Here is a 19,275-nt window from a genome sequence, read left to right as displayed (position 1 = left end):
ACGTCTCCAAATCATTTTGCATATGCATTTAAAAAATTTTAATGTATTATTTAATAATGACCCAATGGAAGGTATATTAAACAGATTTTAAAAGAGGATTTCATGTACTAAAAAAATAGTCATGATTGGGCTAAAAAAAGGGTCAGATAATATTCACTTAATAAAATATACAGTGTTTGTTTTGGGTTTTTTTTTTTTTTTCCCAAAGCATTTTGAAGCCGTGAAGGAAAATGGGATATTCCCAGGAATAGTGGTAAGCACATTTCTGGGGTCGATAAGCTAGAAGGGGATCTTTGGCAAAAATTTTCTTAGAGCCGTCAATTTAAATCCATCTGGAGAAGAAATCAGTACTCCTGTAATAAAACCCTGGCCCTATAACATACCACTGTAATGCCCGATGTAATGCTCCATTTTTATAGTATGTTTATCCTGTATTTAATATGACCCAACACCTAGCAGTGTTCAAATATAAATTTGAATAAATGCTGATTATTTCATATGAGATATGAGAATATCAGATAGGGATATCTATCTATATCTATCCATCTAGCCAGATATATAGATAATATACATGATGTAAATATAGATACAAATATAGACATGTATGTAGGTATAGATGTACCCCAGGTTAAAAACATAATTAAGTTCAAGTTGGGGATAGATAAATTCATAAAGACTAATTCACCAGTAAGATGTTGCATTACCTACCAACATTCATATTAGGTTGGAAGGCCCAGAGTTAATTATTAGGGCATCTCATAGATAGCATGAACAGGCTGTGTCAGGGAGAGTTATTCCCTCCAATTCTGGGATGGACCGAAATAGAGAAGATCTGTGGTGCTGTTTTCCATGATGTTGGCTCAGGAGTCTTGCCTTTGACTGCAGTCTTAGCTGTGAGCTCTGCCCAGGTGGACAACATCTCTTGTCTGATCCTTGCCAGAGAAGGACCCAGAAGTCTTGCTCACGTACACCTTCAACCACTGCCAACAGCTACCACAACTCCCATCACAATTCAGCTCTTTCTACCAACTACACATTAACCTATGTGGAATCATCATCTTTCCCCGAATCTTCAACTGTTTCTGTTAACGATACTGTTTGCTTGTATTGGTATGGAATTTGCAAACTTAAAACGTTTTTAAGTTTTTATTAAAGAAAGAAAACGAAGAATACCAAAACAGAAAATTATACAAATTATTCAAATATTTTTAAGACCATGCCACCCCACAGCCCTACATTCCCAGTCTCCAGAGGAAAACAGCATGAATTTCAGTGTTTCTTTTCTTTTTTTTTTTTGCAGTTTTCATATTTATTATTTATGACATGCAATTTTATTACTAAAATGTAATAACATAGATGATCAGCAACTCTGAAAAAATCACGTAAGTTCTTCCCAAATAGCCTTTAATTCAGTCTTTCTTTTCTGACACTTAAGCATTTCTTCTGCTTTTAACAAAAGATGACATTATGCATATTGGTTTATAACTTTCTCTTTTCACTTGAGATGTATTCAGGTCAGTTTATTTAGATTTACTCACATGATTCCATTGCATAGATATACCATAGTTTACTTAACCATTACCTGACTGATGGTGATTTTGGTTTTTTAACGTTGTGCTATCACAAACAAGGCTGCAGTAAATATCTTGGCACATATAATTTAAGTACTTTTGCTATCACTTCTTTATAAGATAGATTTTTAGGCATGACATTGCTGGATCTTAGGGTATCCCATGTGAATAATTTTTAATAGATGCTGTCACAATATTGTTGTCAGTTTTGGATTCTCTTGTCCTTTATGCTTCTCCTTTGTAGACTCCAACTCAAAGTCTATGGAAACTTACTTTGTAATATCATCCTGCCATTTAATCCAGACCTGATATCACCTGACTACATTTTTAAGATACTATTTAGACCCTAACATGCTTAGACACTGACTTTAGCTTCCTAAGTGATTTTTCTCTATCTGGTTTCTCATTCTACATATTAGAGTCATATTAATCGTCTCAAAAATTATCTTGTGTATATCACATCTCTATAATCCCCATTGCCTAAAAAATAGACCTTAACCATGCATTCAGTATCCTTCATAATCATTTTCAATTTTTCTCATTTTATCCTTATGTCTCCTTTTAAAAATTTGAGAGTGAGGGACGGATTGGGAGAGAGATCTACCATGAACCACAAACTCTTAGGCACTTTACATGCCTTAAGTATTTTAATGGTCACATCAGTTTCAGAAGAAGGGAAACTGATGGATTGGGAAGGCAATTTACTCCCTACCCCAGAGCTGTAGCATCTAGAGTTGTGGTTTGAAATTTAGTATATCTGACAGCAAAATGCATGTTCTTACTATCACACTATATTTGAATTCAATTCAGTAAATATTTATTTGACATATACTCCATGTAAAACACTTTGTTATGTGCTAGAGAGCATTAAACATTTAAAAAACATGGAACATAACTGACATTTAATCATGATGCCTGCCTCTCTGGCAACAACTCCCTCCAGGCAGTGAGCTTCCTGCCAGGGGACCTGGTCCCTGGCAATAGCTGACTGAAACAAAGGTGGGCACCTGTTCTGGTGATCTATTGCTACTTAACAAGCCACCGCAAAATGCAGTGGCTTAAAACAATGACAATATTTATGGTGTTCACAAATCTGCAATTTAGGTAAGTCTCAGAGGGGACATCTTGTCTCTGCTACACTCAGCATCAGCTAGAGTGTATTGAAGGCCAGGAATGGGAATCATCTGAAAGTTTGCTTACCCCTTAGTCTAGAAGTTGGTGCTAGCTGTCAGCTGGGTCCTCGGTGGAGACTGTCACCTGAAACACCTTCTATGTAGTCTTTCCGGCTTGGGGCCTGGGTTCCAAGCACAAGCATCCCTAAAGGGCCAGGACAAAGCTGTTTTGCCTGTTAGGACTCAGCCTTGGAAAGTATCACTTAGTATTACTTCCACTGCAGCTATAGGCCCACACAGATCCAAGGGGAGGAAATGTAGACCCCAACTCATGCTGAAGGACTATTGACATCACCTTGTAAGAAGAGCATGTGGGATGCTGCTGCCCTCGTTAGAATACCATCTGTCACAAGACCTATGGATGGGCCAGTGACCTGTTGTAGGAAAATAATCCAGGATAATCAAATTCCCTTTCAAGTGAATATAATTTACAAATAATTTAGAGACTAAAATAGCTGCTGGAGATTCATCTGGAAGGACATAACAGAGAAAGAGGAGGAGGACATGATAGAGCATGCATTCACTGACATTATGGAGCAGTAGACACTAGGAGTAAAAACCCGAGTCTTATTCACTTTTCTGTGTATCCTCAACAGAGTACAGTACAAACACATAGTAGGGGCTCACATGTGTCACATGAAGACATACATGAATGACTGGAAAGAGGGGACACAAAAGAAGAGGTAAGTTTGGAGACGAAAGATGAGATTCTATTAGAGATATGTTGAGCTTAAGGTTCCAGCTGTAGCTCCTCCCTGAGATATCTAACAAGCAGCTAAGAAGGTGGGTCTGTGGTTCAAAAGAGAGAGCAAGGAAGCCATGCTTAGGAAGCCATGGCCAAGGTCAAACTTTGGCTGAATGAGACTTTCAGGGAGGAGCATGTAGAGGAAGATGGATGAGTAAAGCTCAAGCAAAATAATGAGTGGTTAATGTGATAGGCTTTAAATCTGAGTCGGATTTAATGTCTGTAATATCTGCTTCACCACTTTCTAACTGTGTATTTTCTTAGGTTTGGCTACTTAATCTCTCTGTTCCTCAGGATCTTTTTTTAAAATTAATTAATTAATTTTATTTTTGGCTGTGTTGGGTCTTCGTTGCTGCATGCAGGCTTTCTCTAGTTGCGGCAAGTGGGGGCTACTCTTTGTTGCAGTGCGCGGGCTTCTCATTGCGGTGGCTTCTCTTGTTGCGGAGCACGGGCTCTAGGTGCATGGGCTTCAGTAGTTGTAGCTCGTGGGCTCAGGAGTTGTGGCTCGCGGGCTCTAGAGCACAGGCTCGGTAGTTGTGGTGCACGGACTTAGTTGCTCCACGGCATGTGAGATCTTCCCGGACCAGGGATCGAACCCATGTTCCCTGCATTGGTAGGCGGATTCTTAACCACTACGCCACCAGCGAAGCCCCTCCCCAGCATCTTATTGAAACATTGTTATAATAATACAAACTACTCACAGGACTGTGGATTACCTGGTATAATGCCTGCAAAGAGCTTAGAACAGAGCCTGGCACATAGCAATCAATGTATGTTAATGACCATAACTCTTCTCAGTTTTTTGTTTTTTTTTTCATCTAAAGTTCAGGATTAAGCAGAGGAAGAGCCAGAGAATAACACTGGGCATGAAGGCTTTATGAAACCTTGTGTAATAGTCCTAATGAATAGCTGTGGTTACATTTATCACTGAGTTGCCAAGCATCAAAGAGTTGCTGACTGTTAATAGTTAAGAGCGGGTGACAGGGTGAGTCATATTCTCTAGACCAATATTTCACAAAGTTTGTGCTTTTGGGTGTGCTATAGTAATATATATTGCATCAAGAAAAAAAAGTATGTTCTATCTCAAATAAATTGGAGAAATGCTGAGTTAAGATTAAATAGACTTTTCTTAAATGTATATGCCAATACAAGTTATGACTGGCTAAGAAGGAGATATAGAGCATCATTTCCCCAACTCTTAGGTTTTTGTTGGGATCATTCTGCTAAACCAATGTGTAGAACACAACTTCTCAATGTTAGTCAAGGAAAAATCTCTTGGGAAACTTCTTAAAAATACATATTAGTGGATCCACCTCCATAGATTCTGATTAGAAATTCTGGTGTAGGGTTAAGGAATCTGTATTTAAAAAAAAACTCCCAGGTGTCGCCTTGCCTCCAGGCAGCCCCGAAGAGTAACTGACCCCTCCCACAACCCCCTTCTCTCTTTCCAACCTATTCTGCGAAAAATGGCTCCCACAAAGAGGGGTAGCAAAAAAAGGGGGGGGGGTGTAATTCTGCCACCAAGGAGATGACTAGAAAATAGAATATCAACATCCATAAACACTTCCATTGAGTCGACTTAATGAAGCATGGACCCCAGGCACTCAAGGAAATCTAGAATCTGCTGTTTATAAACAAACAAATCAAACCAAACAAAAAAACCTTCTTGGGAACTCTCAATGTCATTATTTACACTAGCTCAAGAAAGCTATCTAGGGCTTCCCTGGTGGCGCAGTGGTTGAGAGTCCGCCTGCCGATGCAGGGGACGCGGGTTCCTGCCCCGGTTCGGGAAGATCCCACATGCCGCGGAGCGGCTGGGCCCGTGAGCCATGGCCGCTGAACCTGCGCGTCCGGAAAAGAAAGCTATCTGAACTGAAGGAATAAGGACTATCCAATAATATATCTAAGTAAGTTATCCAGGAAACATAATGAGGACAAAGATTCATCAAACAAGCATAGCATAACTTTTACCTTCATACCTGTTATGCTTTCAAACACCTTCAGACAGTCAACTGTCAATATGGATGAAAGCTAATGATTTGATTATCATAAAATATAATTAGGCAAAAGTAGTTGTAGGCTCTACGTATAAAGAAATTCAAGGAACTTCCCTGGTGGCGCAGTGGTTAAGAATCCGCCTGCCGATGGAGGGGACACGGGTTCGAGCCCTGATCCGGGTAGATCCCACATGCCGCGGAGCAGCTAAGCCCGTGCACCACAACTACTGAGCCTGCACTCTAGAACCCGAGAGCCACAACTACTGAAGCCCATGTGCCTAGAGCCCGTGCTCCGCAACAAGAGAAGCCACTGCAATGAGAAGCCCGTGCACTGCAACGAAGAGTAGCCCCTGCTTGCCACAACTAGCCCGTGTACAGCAATGAAGACCCAATGCAGCCAAAAATAAATAAATTAAATAAATAAATTTATTTAAAAATATGTAAAATAAAATAAAAACAAAGAGAAGTAATCTAACAAAAAAAAAAGAAATTCAAATTACCGCCCCATGGAATTAGTGGTAATCTGACAGATTTCTAAGAATTCCTAACAGAACTTTCAGGCAGTCAGATTAGACTTTTTAAACCTACTTAGGACTCATATCTAACACAATGGGGATATTTGTGCTCTCTGTGTGCCTGTTTAAAATTTAATCTAGGAAAAAGCTCCCTAACTGAGATTTATTTGAAGATCGAAAGAGACCTGAGAATATGCTGATCTAAGAGATATACTGTTAAATCTAATTTAAGAGAGAGTGTCTGAGACCATTTGGAAACAAGACAGTTTTTTCTTGTGAACATCCTAACTCAGAAGAATTTAGCAAAGAGTGAATGGTTATATATACTTCTACTTTTACAGTCTGCTTTAAAACTTTTATGGTAAAAAATAAAAGAAGATAAAAGCATAACATACCTTCCAGGCATCTCTTTACCCACTCAGGCAGTTAATCATTCTATATGTCTGACAAGATAGCATTTGGTTGCAGTCACTCTCTGCCTTTTCCAGCACCCTTGGTGCAGAGGGGATTGGAGTAAGGATAAATTAGCCTATGAGAGGCCACCCATGCTGCACTCTTCCAGACTGGAAAAAGATAAAGAGACATGACCATTAAATGCAACGCATGGTCCTATGTTAGAGCCTATAAAGAATATTATTAGGACAATTGATTAAACTTGAATGGAGTTTGTGAATTCAGTGTCCGTCAGTGATAATTTCCTTATTCTAATCCTTATGTCGTGGTTATCTGGAGAATGTCCTAAACTATTCAGGAGCGATGGGCACCACATTCCAAACGTACCCCCAAATGGTTTCAGAAAGAATGTTTTTGTGTTATTCTTGCAGCTTTTCTGAAGTTATTCTGAAATTATTTCTGAAATTGTTTGAAATTATCTTAAAATTAACATTATCTTTAGCATTTAGAAAGACTACATTCATTTTATCGTTTGTGTTAGTTTATCATTGATTTTCTCAGGTTCTCTAGGTAAACTACCAAATCACCTGAAAATAATTTTACTTCTTTTAACTAAATTCCTGTACCCCTTATTGTTTTCTCTTTTTAAATTCTGCTGGTTAATAACTCCAGGACAGTGTTCAATAGTAACAGAGATAGTGGACATTCCTGACTTTTTCCTAATCTTATTAGAAATTCCCCTAATATTACCCCATTAAACACAATTTTAGCTTTAAGAAATATGCATCATTTCCTATTTTCTTGAGCAATTTTTTTTTTTAATCAGGAAGCATCTTTCAAGAGCTTTTTTCTTCATCTAGGGAATAGTCATGTGATTATTACTCGTACATCTACTAATGTCATGCTCATGTTAATAGATTTCCTAATACTGAATCATCCTTGCATTCCAGAAATGAATCTCACTTGCTCATGGTACATTATCTTAATGTGGTATTGTGTCCTGTTTTTAAATGTTTAATCTAGTATTTTTGCATTGATATAGGATGATTGCTTGTAAACATATTTTCATGTTAGAATTGCGTTCCTCTGTACTGTTTTTAGCAGAACAGCCTCCATGAAACGGTGCTTGGTGGTAACAGAAATGATGTGGGAGGAGGTGTCGGGAGAGATGGAGAGACTTGGCATTAGAGTCACACAGACCTTTGGGAGGTTTCTGGCCCCCTCCCCTTACTGACTGAGTGACCTTGGAGAAATTATTCCTGCTCTTCTACCTTCTATTTCCTCATCTGTCCAATAAGAGAACCATGGGTTGTGTGAGGACAAAACGATGTCTATAAAGACTCCAGTACAAACATACATAGATACAGAGAACAGAGAAGTGGTCACCAGAGGAGAAGGGCACAATGGATGAAGGGGTCAACTGTATGGTGATGATGGAAACTAGACTTTTAGTGGTGAGCACACTTTGGCATATACAGAAGTCAGACTATAGTGCTGTACATGAAACTGATATAATGTTATAAACCAGTGTTACCTCAATTAAAAAAAAAATACCAATACAATGTCTGGCACAATGTAAGCCCACATAAACATTGGGATATTTTACTATAAAGAATTATTTTTCTTCTGCTGCTTCTCATATTATGAAAATAAATGTAGTGTTAGGGTATATGTAAACAGATATCATAGTTTCCTCAGGAGAACCTTAGTACCTCAGCTTAAATGGTCCCCAGGATTCTGCTATGATCACCGAGCCCAGACCGGCTCAGTGAGCCAGCTTTGTATTTTGTCCCTTCTTTTATAGTCAGCCCATTCCAGACTAGAGGTTCCACGTAAACAGTAAGTGCCTTGTGGGGGACAGGGTGGGGGACTGTGAAATGAATGGAAAAGGAAGATAAAATTTCTTGAATCCCTACTACATGCCAGGGGCTAATTTAGGTCTATTTGTAGTTAATAGGTGAGGAAAGCTGGCAGGTAGCATCAAGATCTCAAAACCTGAGAGAACCAGCTTAAGGGTAGGAGTGGGTGTCGTCTCTCTATCTAAGAGTTGAGATTAGCTTTTGTTCTTTTCTTCTTACCCTCTCCAAGAAGAGGAGAAGGGAAAGATGCATTATCTCTGAGTTGAGCTCCTGGCTACTTAATCTCTTAGTCAGTGTTCTGAGCCTGGGGAAATCTTTCTGTACGGGGCTATGGTCATGCTTCTAGGACTCCTGAGTGTGGAGAGGGTAAGGAGAGTGCTAATTTATTGATGCAGTTATTCTACATCTCTTTATTAACTCAGAGATGAAAAGGCTGTCTACCACTCTAAGACTGGCAGACAGAGAATTGTGGGCGTGCTGGGGAGAAAGAGGTGGGCCTAAAGACACTGGCATTTGTGTTGAACCTAGAAAGTTGAAGCTAAATAGAAAAGCAAAACCTGTGGGAGACAGCATAGTGCAGGTACTAAGAAACAGGCTCCAGACTGACCCAGACCGGGGGCTACATTTTGTCTCTTTCTTGCTGTTGACCTTGAACTAGTTCCTTATGTTTTCTGAGCTTTAATTGTATTGTCTGTAAAATGAGGGAAAAGGACCTAATATATATGGGTTCGTGGTGAAGGAAATAATGCAGGGAAATCACTTAGCCTAGTGCGAGTCCTCAAAGATAATGGCTGTTATTATTATCTGGTCTTCAGTAGTGTTCCTCAGTCTTGCCTTTGTCAATAGTCCTTTCCTCACGTTTCCTTTTTTTTTTTTTTTTAAACAGCTTACTGAGATATGATTCCCATAACCATACAATTCATTCATTTAAATTGTAGAATTTTGTATTTTTTAAATACATTCATAAAGTTGTCCACAGTGTATATTAGAACATTTTCATCAACCCCCAGAAAAACCCCCTGCCTGTTAGCAGTTGCTCCCTACCCCTCCTCCACTACTCCCCACAATGAGCTCTAGGCAACCACCAATCTATTTTCTGTCTCTATAGACTTGCCTGTTCTGGACATTTCCTATAAATGGAATCATACAGTATGTGATCCTTTGTGACTGGCTTCTTTCACTTAGCATAGTGTTTTCAAGGTTCATCTATGTCAGACCATGTGTCAGTACTCCATTCCTTTATATGGCCAAATAATATTCCATTATACAGATATACCATTTTATTTTACACATTTTATTTTACACATTTTATTTATCCATTCACCAGTTGAAGGACATCTGAGTTGTTTCTACTTTTTGGCTATTATGAATAGTGATGATATGAACATTTGTATTCAAGTTATGTGTGAACATGTTTTCATCTCTTTTGGGTATATACCTATGAGTGGAATTGCTGGGTCTTATTGCAGCTCTGTGTTTAATCTTTTGAAGAACAGAGAGACTGTTTTCCCAAGTGGCATTTTACATCCCCAAAGCATGTTATCCTTTCCAACATGTGATATTATCTGTCTTTTACATTATAGCCAGTGTAGTGGGTGTGAAGTGGTATCAAATTGTGGTATTGGAGTGCTTTTCCCTAATGAATAATGTTCAGCTTCTTTTCATGTGCTTATTGGTCATGTGTATATCTTCATTGGAGAGATATCTATTCAGATCCTATGAGCATTTTGAATTTTAAGTTTCTTTTAATATTCTAGATACAAGTCCCTTATCAGATATATGATTTGTAAATATTTTCTCCCATTCTGTGGGTTGTGTTTTTTCTTTCTTGGTATTATTTGTAGCACAAAAGTTTTTCAAGCTTCTTTTTAATTTTTTAACATCTTTATTGGAGTATAATTGCTTTACAATGGTGTGTTAGTTTCTGCTTTACAACAAAATGAATCAAGCTTCTTTTTAATGTAACTCATGGAAGTCTATATTTCAGCATTTAGCTCCTACAAAAATTTTCCAGTTGGTAGACTTTCAATGGAAAAGTTGGCCTTGTACTTCACTGACAAGAATAAAGCCCTCAGTATGTAAATATCCTGTACTCTTAACTCCTTCCATCACACAGCTCTTGACCTATGTAGGTATCTATCCCCCTCTCCTTTCCTTTATTCATCCTCTTGAAATGAGGAATATATATCCTAGTCAAGGCCAGCCTTCCAACTGTAAGATGACCTCGTCCCCTCCATCTTCTCCCAGGAACTTTAATATTTTAATAAAATATTAAAAAAAAATATCTGCATCCTCCAAATATACATCTCCAGCCATGGCCATGATCTCTTCCCTGCACTTCACTTGATCTATAGATATCCTCCAACCCAACATGTCCAAAATTGAATTCCCCTCCTCATGCCATATCTGAGTCATCGTGAAAATCAAATGAGAAATATTTGGCATAGTAAGTACCAAACAAATGGGAACCCTAACATGATGGTGGGACCACATCATCTCCTGAGGCAGCCCTGAGTCTGCAGAGAAAACTGGACATATGAGAGCTGTGGGAGGTCTGACTTAAAGTCAGGAGCTCCGTGGGGAGCTCTTAAGAACAAGGACATTGGCTTCCTTTTCTATAATGAGATTTTGTAAAACTTAAATGATATAATAAAGACAAAGTACCTAACATGCTGGTAAATAATAAGCATGGGATGAAAAATAGAAAATAAGCAACAGTAAACCCCAAGCAGAAACTATGTGAAAAACGGATTCTTCTCTTTGCCTAAATATTTGCCCATTGATTGTTTGCCAGCATCCATTTTTAAAAAAAATCTCTAATTATTTTATCCAAAAGTGTGCTTTTGTCGGTGGTGGTTGGTGGTGGTTAGTGTTGATAGTGTGAAAGTTTTGTCATCCTAAAGGATAGTCAGCAGTGGGAATATAGGATGACCCAGGATATCTGTTTTTCAATTTCGACAGCAGTTTGTGTTTCCCAGATGTTAGCTCTGCTGACCTGCAGCTTTCAGAGGTCACCTCAGCTTCCAGCTTCCCACTCATGGTATCTCTCTTTTCTTGCTGAGCACAGGCTGGCATTGATCCCAGTTTCTCCTTTGAGATTCAGCAGAAGATCCTGATGGAGGAGGATAATGCCCAGAGAGAAGAGCCCAAGGAGGACAGAGTTGGTGACGGGCAACATGTCGTGAGATCTCCCTTTGTGTGCACTTCATCCTCAGAGGTTTTCAGTAAATATTTATGAGTACCTACTCTCTGTGATGCATATTGGGAATGACCTGGCATTTCCCAGTATAAACCCGGGAGTCCAGCAAACACCAGGAAGATAGTCTGAGGCTGTCAATTCTAGCCTGGAGCTTTGATCATGTGCTTACTTACCCCACTGAGCACGTGCTGAGGTTTTGTTTGGACCAGGTGCTGAGTGACAGGCAGGCCAAAGCAGCTGATGTGGAGAGGTCTTTTCCAGTGACTCATCAGTCATTCAAAAATCAAGATGCACACAAAAAGGGGTGGGATGGGATGCAGAGGGAAAGACATGAAGTTTTAGGTGCTCTAGAAGAGCAGCTGATCCTACTGTCTCCTTGCAGGGTCGGGGATGAGGCTCCAACTCAGTAGCTCTCCAATTCAGGGCTCACAGTGCTGGTTGTAATCTTTGTAATGTGTTCCCCAGCATCAACAAAATAAATAGATTCATAAAGTGTGTATTTTCCTTATTATTTTTTAATATGCATCAGATGATCAAGTTACCAGGGGACGGGGAGCGGGTGCTCAGGGATGTGCTCGGGACCTGGTTTAGTTGACCTCACCAGGATTAGCTGATCATCTCTGCACTGCAAAGTCCTCCTCTAGTAAGGGAGGGTGATTTCAAGCTAGATTTAATTTTTCATTTACTTATTGTGCTACATTTTAGACACAGGAGTTAAAATAGAAAGCTCCTGGGTTACTGAAGTTTCTCCAGAGAAACAGAACCAACAAGAGATGTATATGTATATAGAGAAATATATATATATATATATTTATATTTTATATAATAGAGAGACAGAGAGGGAGAGTGCTAGAGATAGAGGTAGAGATAGAGAGACAGAGAGAAAGAGAGAGAGAGGGAGAGGGTGGTTTAAAGACTTGTCTTACATAGTGGGGGCTGGCAGGGCTGAAATCTGCAGGGCAGGCCCAAAGACTGGAAATTCAGGCAAGATCTGATGCTGTAGTCTTGAACACAGGTTCCGGGGGACACGCTGGAAAGCAATGTAGTGTTTCTATGTTAAAATCTTGAGAATTCCTTCTTCTTTGGGAAACCTCTATCTTTGCTCTTAAGGTCTCAACTATTAGATGAGGCCCAGTCATGTTATGAAGGGTAATTTGCTTTACTCAAAGTCCACTGATTTAAATGCTAATCATATCTAAAAACACCTTCACAGCAACATCTAGTCTGGTGTTCTACCAAAAAACTGGGCACCATAGCCTAGCCGAGTTGCTATAAAATTAACCATCACAGCCCTCTAACCTGAGGGAGTTTATGTCTTGAGCAGAGATAGATGATAAAACAGAAAATTTGCAATCCAATAACATGAAGTACTTTAGCTCCTAACCAAAACCTGGGTGGAGTTAGGAAAAGCTTTCTGGAATGTATGATTCCTGCACTTACTATTGCTGATTATGAGGAAAGAGGTGAACGAATATGACACTTGTGAATAACTGCAAGTTGTTTATGATGATTGAAATGTCCCCTCCTTGCAGGGAGAGGGCAGAGGAAACAGTGACCTACTAGTTAGGAAAATAACCTGGAGTAACCAGATGACTTACTTTTTTGTTTATTTGTTTAATGCCAAAACAAGGATTCTGGATTTATTTTATCTCACGTCTTGAAGGAGTCACTGAAGAATTCTTAAGTGTAGAAGTGATGAACTTAGATTTTCAGTATTCAAGACCAATTTATGTAATTATTCAACAAATAATTTATGGTATCTGTCACGTATGAAGTACTGGGGGAGGCACTGGGCATATAATGGTACACAATGCAGAAGTGCCTTGACCTCACAAAGCTTAGAATTATAGGGGTGGGGGAGGTGAGGGAATGAGGGGAGAAAAAAAAAGACAAATAAAATAATCACAAATTTTAATTTGTGTTATTGAGAACAGAGCCTTGATTCAGAAGCTTATCATTCCAATGTCTGCTTACTCCTGTCATCCCCAGCCATCACATCCCTGCCATAAGTGCAAGCTTCAAATACTGAGTAATCCCTCAGCAACTGCCCTTTACCTCATCCTGTCCTTTCTTGTACTGAAGATGGGAGCAGTTTGAATGGAAAACAAGGGATTGATATTTCCAATAGGATCAAAGCATTCAACTATTTACAAAGTCATAGGGAATTGAACATGGATGGTAATAGCCCATGAGAGATAAAACTTTCTTTTGGAGACTAACTACCAGTGAATTATCCATTAGAGGTAATGTTGCCCTCCACCCATATGGATCCTTCAAAATTGCCTGTGTAAGGAATTCCCCACCTGGATCATCACTTCGATTAACTCAGGAGCCAGATAGGATGAAAGACAAAACTAGCTTGTGAGACAGCAAACCAATAAACCACATCAGGGCTTGTCTTGATAACATTGCCCATCAATGGTCAACAGACCAGAGGAATGAAGAGCATGTAGGTGATTTCCCTCCACCAGCACTCCAGCTGTTGGGGTCCTCAGACCTTATCAGGGCTTTTTGGAGAGGAACCAGCGGGAGAGCCACAGAAACTTCTGCAAGCAGGGGTGGGAGAGAGGGAAGGAAATGCACTCTTTAATCATATCCACATTTGCCTTCTTGACTAGCAAATTCATTTCAATACCTGTAACTTCCCTCTTGTGAGTTCTTGGGTTCATACACCTTCTATAAAGCTAACTTTTAATATTAACATTAAAGGTAGAGTGTATCTATCCCACGTTAAATTTCTGGAGATTCTTATGTCAACGTTATAAATATAACACATACCCTGGAGATCAACCTCTTGAGATGAACAATAAGAGAAGGACCTTTTTTTTTTTTTTGCGGTACGCGGGCCTCTCACTGTTGTGGCCTCTCCCGTTGCGGAGCACAGGCTCCGGACACGCAGGCTCAGCGGCCATGGCTCACGGGCCCAGCCGTTCCGCGGCATGTGGGATCCTCCCGGACCGGGGCACGAACCCGTGTCCCCTGCATCGGCAGGCGGACTCTCAACCACTGCACCACCAGGGAAGACCCAGAGAAGGACCTTTTGAATAGAATTTCTTTTTGTTCCCATTTGAGAAACCCAGTAAATGAATTTCGATTACCTTCTTTAGGCATATTTGTAACTCATAGAAATGCCTAGTTCTTGTGAATAGCCAGACATTCAAATGAGTCTAAAAGAACTGTACCAGTCATAAGCATCACTATCTGTATCTCAGAAATAAATGCTTCAAACAACCACTTAGAAATTTTTGAGCACTGATGCTAAATATCTAGTCAGAGATGGGTGGTATGTAATAACGTTTTACTAGCTCTCTTAACAACTCCCCTGAGAGAAATTACCCCCATAATGTGAAATATTTAAGAAGGTCAAGCACAGATGAATGGATAAAGAAGATGTGGCACATATATACAATGGAATATTAGCCATAAAAATAAATGAAATTGAGCTATTTGTAATGAAGTGGATGGACCTAGAGTCTGTCATATAGAATGAAGAAAGTCAGAAAGAGAAAATCAAATACCGGATGCTAACGTACATATACGGAATCTAAAAAAACAGTACTGATGAACCTAGTGTCAGGGCAGGAATAAAGATGCAGATGTAGAGAACAGACTTGAGGACACAGGGGAGGAAGAGGAAGCTGGGACGAAGTGAGAGAGTAGCATTGACTTATATACACTACCAAATGTAAAATGGTTGGCTAGTGGGAAGCAGCCGCACAGCACAGGGAGATCAGCTCGAGGCTTTGTGATGATCTAGAGGGGTGGGATAAGGAGGGTGGGAGGGAGGCTCAAGAGGAAGGGGATATAGGGATATATGTATACGTATAGCTGATTCACTTTGTTGTACAGCAGAAATTAACACAACATTGTAAAGCAATTATACTCCAATAAAGATATTTAAAAAAATAAATAAAAAGGTCAAGCAAGTAGCCCTAAGTCCCAGGTGACACAATTGGTTCACTGGAATATTGTCACCGAATTTCCGGTTCAACACCTGACCATAATAGTCAAAAGTTACCTGTTTCGTACTTAGTTCTGTGAGAACTCAGGATCTGTAACTATGGAGTCATCCAAAGATTAAAAAATGGATGGCAGTCAGGAGTGGGCAGAAATTCAGTATTTTAACTGGGCCCTTAGTGAAAATTCAATTGAGCAGCTTTTTCTTGGACTGAGAGCTTTGTTTAACATATTAGGAAACAGAATCTGGACCACTTTATTGGAGTGTTTAAATTCTGTGGCTGGAGCTCATCTTTCTCTTTCATCCTACTCCTATATAATCAGTTTCCACTTCCCACATAGCCACTGGCTCTTCCTGTATTTGTCAGGCAAGGAGGAGCCAGTGCAAGTTTAGAGCAAGGAAATGACATAATTAACATGGTATTAGATGTAAAATCTAAAATTCAAGGCCTCATCCCTTCCCTCCCCACAAGTGCCTCCCCAGCTCCCTCGATCTTATCTCCCAAGCCTCCCTCCATGTACTGTAGGTTCAGGCAGTCTGCGTTACTCACCACTTCCCTAACCTGCCTTTACCGCCCAGCTGCTTTGTGCATATTGTCTCCTCTGCTGGGAAGCTGTTCTTTCAATATGAAGGCCACACACGTTGTCTTCCCTGATAGACTCATTGGGCAGAGATACTCCTTCTCTGAACTCCTTTGTATCATTTTCTTTAGATTTTGTATTACAAGATCACATTAGTTATATGCTAGGCAGTAAATTCCTTATGTATAGACACACAGTAAATGTCTTGTTTTATCTCCACTTCCCACCAATCTAGGCATATTGTGTGGAACAGAGTAGATGCTTAGTAAATCTGCCTCTGTGTTTAACAGGCCTCATGACCTGAGTCTTGGCCCCTGCTCTGAGTTGTCAGAAGTCTCTAGTGCATTGAAGTCTGTATATATCTGGCACGTCAAACACTTATCCCTGTAAGACATGGCTCCAAAATAAATACATAAATTATAGTATATTATATTATGTTATATTATATTATGTTATATTATAGGGGAACTTGAATTCAAGGTATGAGATTACTGGAGGGATGGTGAAAGTCAGATGAAAGAAAAATTAAACAAGATCAACAGAGAAGAGAAACTGAGTTCCCAGCAATATCAAGGATTACCACTGATAGAGCACTGTTTTTTTCTGTGATGAGCAGCTAAGCTACAAAGAAAACTCCTTGTTTTAAATCTGCCATGCAGGAAAAGTAGATCAACTCAGGGTCCTCAGATGATTAGAAAAGTAAACCAGATAAACACAGCTGTGATAGGTTAATCTAAAGGGGCTACACACACATACACACACACACACACACACACAGCATCCTTTTCCTGCCTGATTCCAATAAAACTCACAGAAAAAAATGGAGACAGATCAGAAAGAAACATTTTGATGCAGAAATTAATCAGATGCTCCAAATGTATTTAAATTATTCTCATAATTAGAGAGCCAGTCTTTTAATAGTTTGAACATAAGGAAGCACATGGGGATAAATTTCCACTTTAATTTTGATTAATTTTCTGGTGTTAATTTGATGAGCTAATGTGTTATTTATACTTAATATATTTGAATATATATATGAGAACACAGTGTAAAATCCAAGTATCCAATAAGATTATTGGAATAAGAATGCACTGAAGGCATAAAAAAAGAGTAGGAAGCAAAAATCTTTAGTACAATAATTTAATAACTTAATTTATAGTAGTACAATTCTATTACATTATACATTATAATATAGTACATTAAATTGTGCTACTATATATTAAAAATTATAATTTATAATAGTACAATAATTTAATAGTAAATTTGACACTGTGCTTCCTTACAAACAGGATACAAAGGGAAACATTGGTTTACACAGTTTTCCTTAACAATGATTGCAAATCCAATGTTAAAATAGATGAAGATACCTTTTCTAAGAAACGAAAGTACTTGGATTTTTTTGAGAGAGAAAATTTATCCTAGCACTACATTCTTTTTTTTTTTAATTTAAAAAATTTTATTATATATATTTTTTTATTTTGGGCTGCGTTGGGTCTTCGTTGTTGCAGACTTTCTCTAGTTGCGGCAAACGGGGGCTACCCTCCGTTGAGGTGCACAGGCTTCTCATTGCAGTGGCTTCTCTTGCTGCGGAGCACAGGCTCTAGGTGCGCGGACTTCAGTAGTTGCAGCACACGGGCTCAGTAGTTGTGGCTCGTGGGGTTAGCTGCTCAGTGGCATGTGGGATCTTCCTGGACCAGGGCTCGAACCCGTGTCCCCCGCATTGGCAGGCAGATTCTTAACCACTGCGCCACCAGGGAAGTCCCTAGCACTAAATTCTAAAAGGAGTTTATGAAGTGGAACTCAACGTCTATAAGGCAGTACAACACAATGGTTGATGTCATTAATAACAGTTCCAGAAAAGGGCAAGTGTGGTTGGAAACTACTCATTTGATGAGGACGTTATGCTAAGTGAAAGCCAGGCACAGAAAGAAAAAAACTGCATGATCTCACTTACATGTGGTACCTAAGAAAGTGGATTACAACACATAGAAGGTAGGTGTGGAAAGGTGGTTACCAGGGGCAAGGAGGTGGAGCTGGGGATGGGGGATGGGATGATGTTTGTCAAAGGGTACAAAGTCGCAGTTAAAGGATAAATAGGTCTAGAGATCTAATGTGACAGCATGACGATACTGTGTTGAATACTGGAAATTTGGTGAGAGCAGATATTAGGTGTTCTCATTATACACATAAAAAAGGTAACTGTGAGAAGGTATGTTAATTAGCTTGACTGTTACAATCATTTCATTACGTGTATGTCCATAAAATACTCATGTTGTCTACCTTAAATATATACTATTTTCATTAAAAAAGAAAAGAATAAAAAAAAAAAAGAAACTACACTTTTGAGTAATCCCTGGGTGCTATCTCCTGTGCAAAGAGTGGTGTCTACATTATCACATTAATTCACAAACATATGGGTTGGGTGTTATCAGTCCCATTTACCAGAATAGAAATATGGTTCTCAGTGAAGGTAAATAACACACTCAAATTACCTGACTGGTAAAGGGGCTGAGTCAGGGTTTAAACCCAGATCTCCCTGACTCTAAAATCAATGATCTTTCCACTGCACTCTGCAAATAAAAACTTCTTGATTCTTTTTATAGGCATAATATTAAAGATAACTTTAGTATAAACAGTTGTTCCACAAATTGGACAAGAGTTGAGAGTGACCAAGTTAAAAGCTTCAAAGATTTTTTAGGTTATTACTGCAGAGAGAGGAAAAGATGTACAGATTCAGGACATGAGCTAATCAAGTCCAACCAGCCATTTGGAAAACTAATTCCAAATGAAATAATACATAAATAATTCATCATATTACTGTGTGCAACACTTCACCTTTCCTTAGCTGAGAGGGGTGGCTAAAGAAAAGTACCATCAGGTACTGTAACCACTACAGATCCTAGAGAAGGGAACAGGGAAGGAAGTTCTGCTGTGCAGTTTACAACACAATATCCCTGGTGGACAACAGGGAATGGCAGACAGAGGTAGGTGTGGCAACAGAGGTAGGTGTGGCTGGATCTGTGATTAAATAGGTCACTTTGTTTTAAAGAACCCAGGAAATGGAAGAAGTAGAAGGAAAGTGCTCATGTCTTTTTATTTTTTCTTTCTATTTAAAAAAATACCATCGTAGGGCTTCCCTGGTGGCGCAGTGGTTGAGAGTCCGCCTGCCAATGCAGGGGACAGGGGTTCGTGCCCCGGTCCGGGAAGATCCCACATGCCGCGGAGCGGCTGGGCCCGTGAGCCATGGCCGCTAAGCCTGTGCGTCCGGAGCCTGTGCTCCGCAAC

General features: G+C 39.5%; 1 long non-coding RNA gene across 1 annotated transcript in view; it reads right to left on the bottom strand.

Annotated features, from left to right (window-relative positions):
* Positions 1–19,275, bottom strand: part of LOC137225229 (uncharacterized) — a 33,943-nt gene that overhangs the window by 11,538 nt on the left and 3,130 nt on the right. The window contains exons 2-5 of the long non-coding RNA XR_010943745.1: positions 11,625–12,481; positions 6,396–6,563; positions 3,039–3,117; positions 2,772–2,888 (exon numbers count right to left, since the gene is read on the bottom strand). This is a non-coding gene — a long non-coding RNA (uncharacterized lncRNA). The remainder of the gene's footprint in view (positions 1–2,771; positions 2,889–3,038; positions 3,118–6,395; positions 6,564–11,624; positions 12,482–19,275) is intronic.

Source organism: Pseudorca crassidens, chromosome 5, assembly GCF_039906515.1.
Source record: "Pseudorca crassidens isolate mPseCra1 chromosome 5, mPseCra1.hap1, whole genome shotgun sequence".
NCBI classification, from domain to species: Eukaryota; Metazoa; Chordata; class Mammalia; order Artiodactyla; family Delphinidae; genus Pseudorca; species Pseudorca crassidens.
The sequence above is the reverse complement of the archived record's forward strand: the minus strand, read 5'-3'. Positions and strand labels throughout refer to the sequence as shown.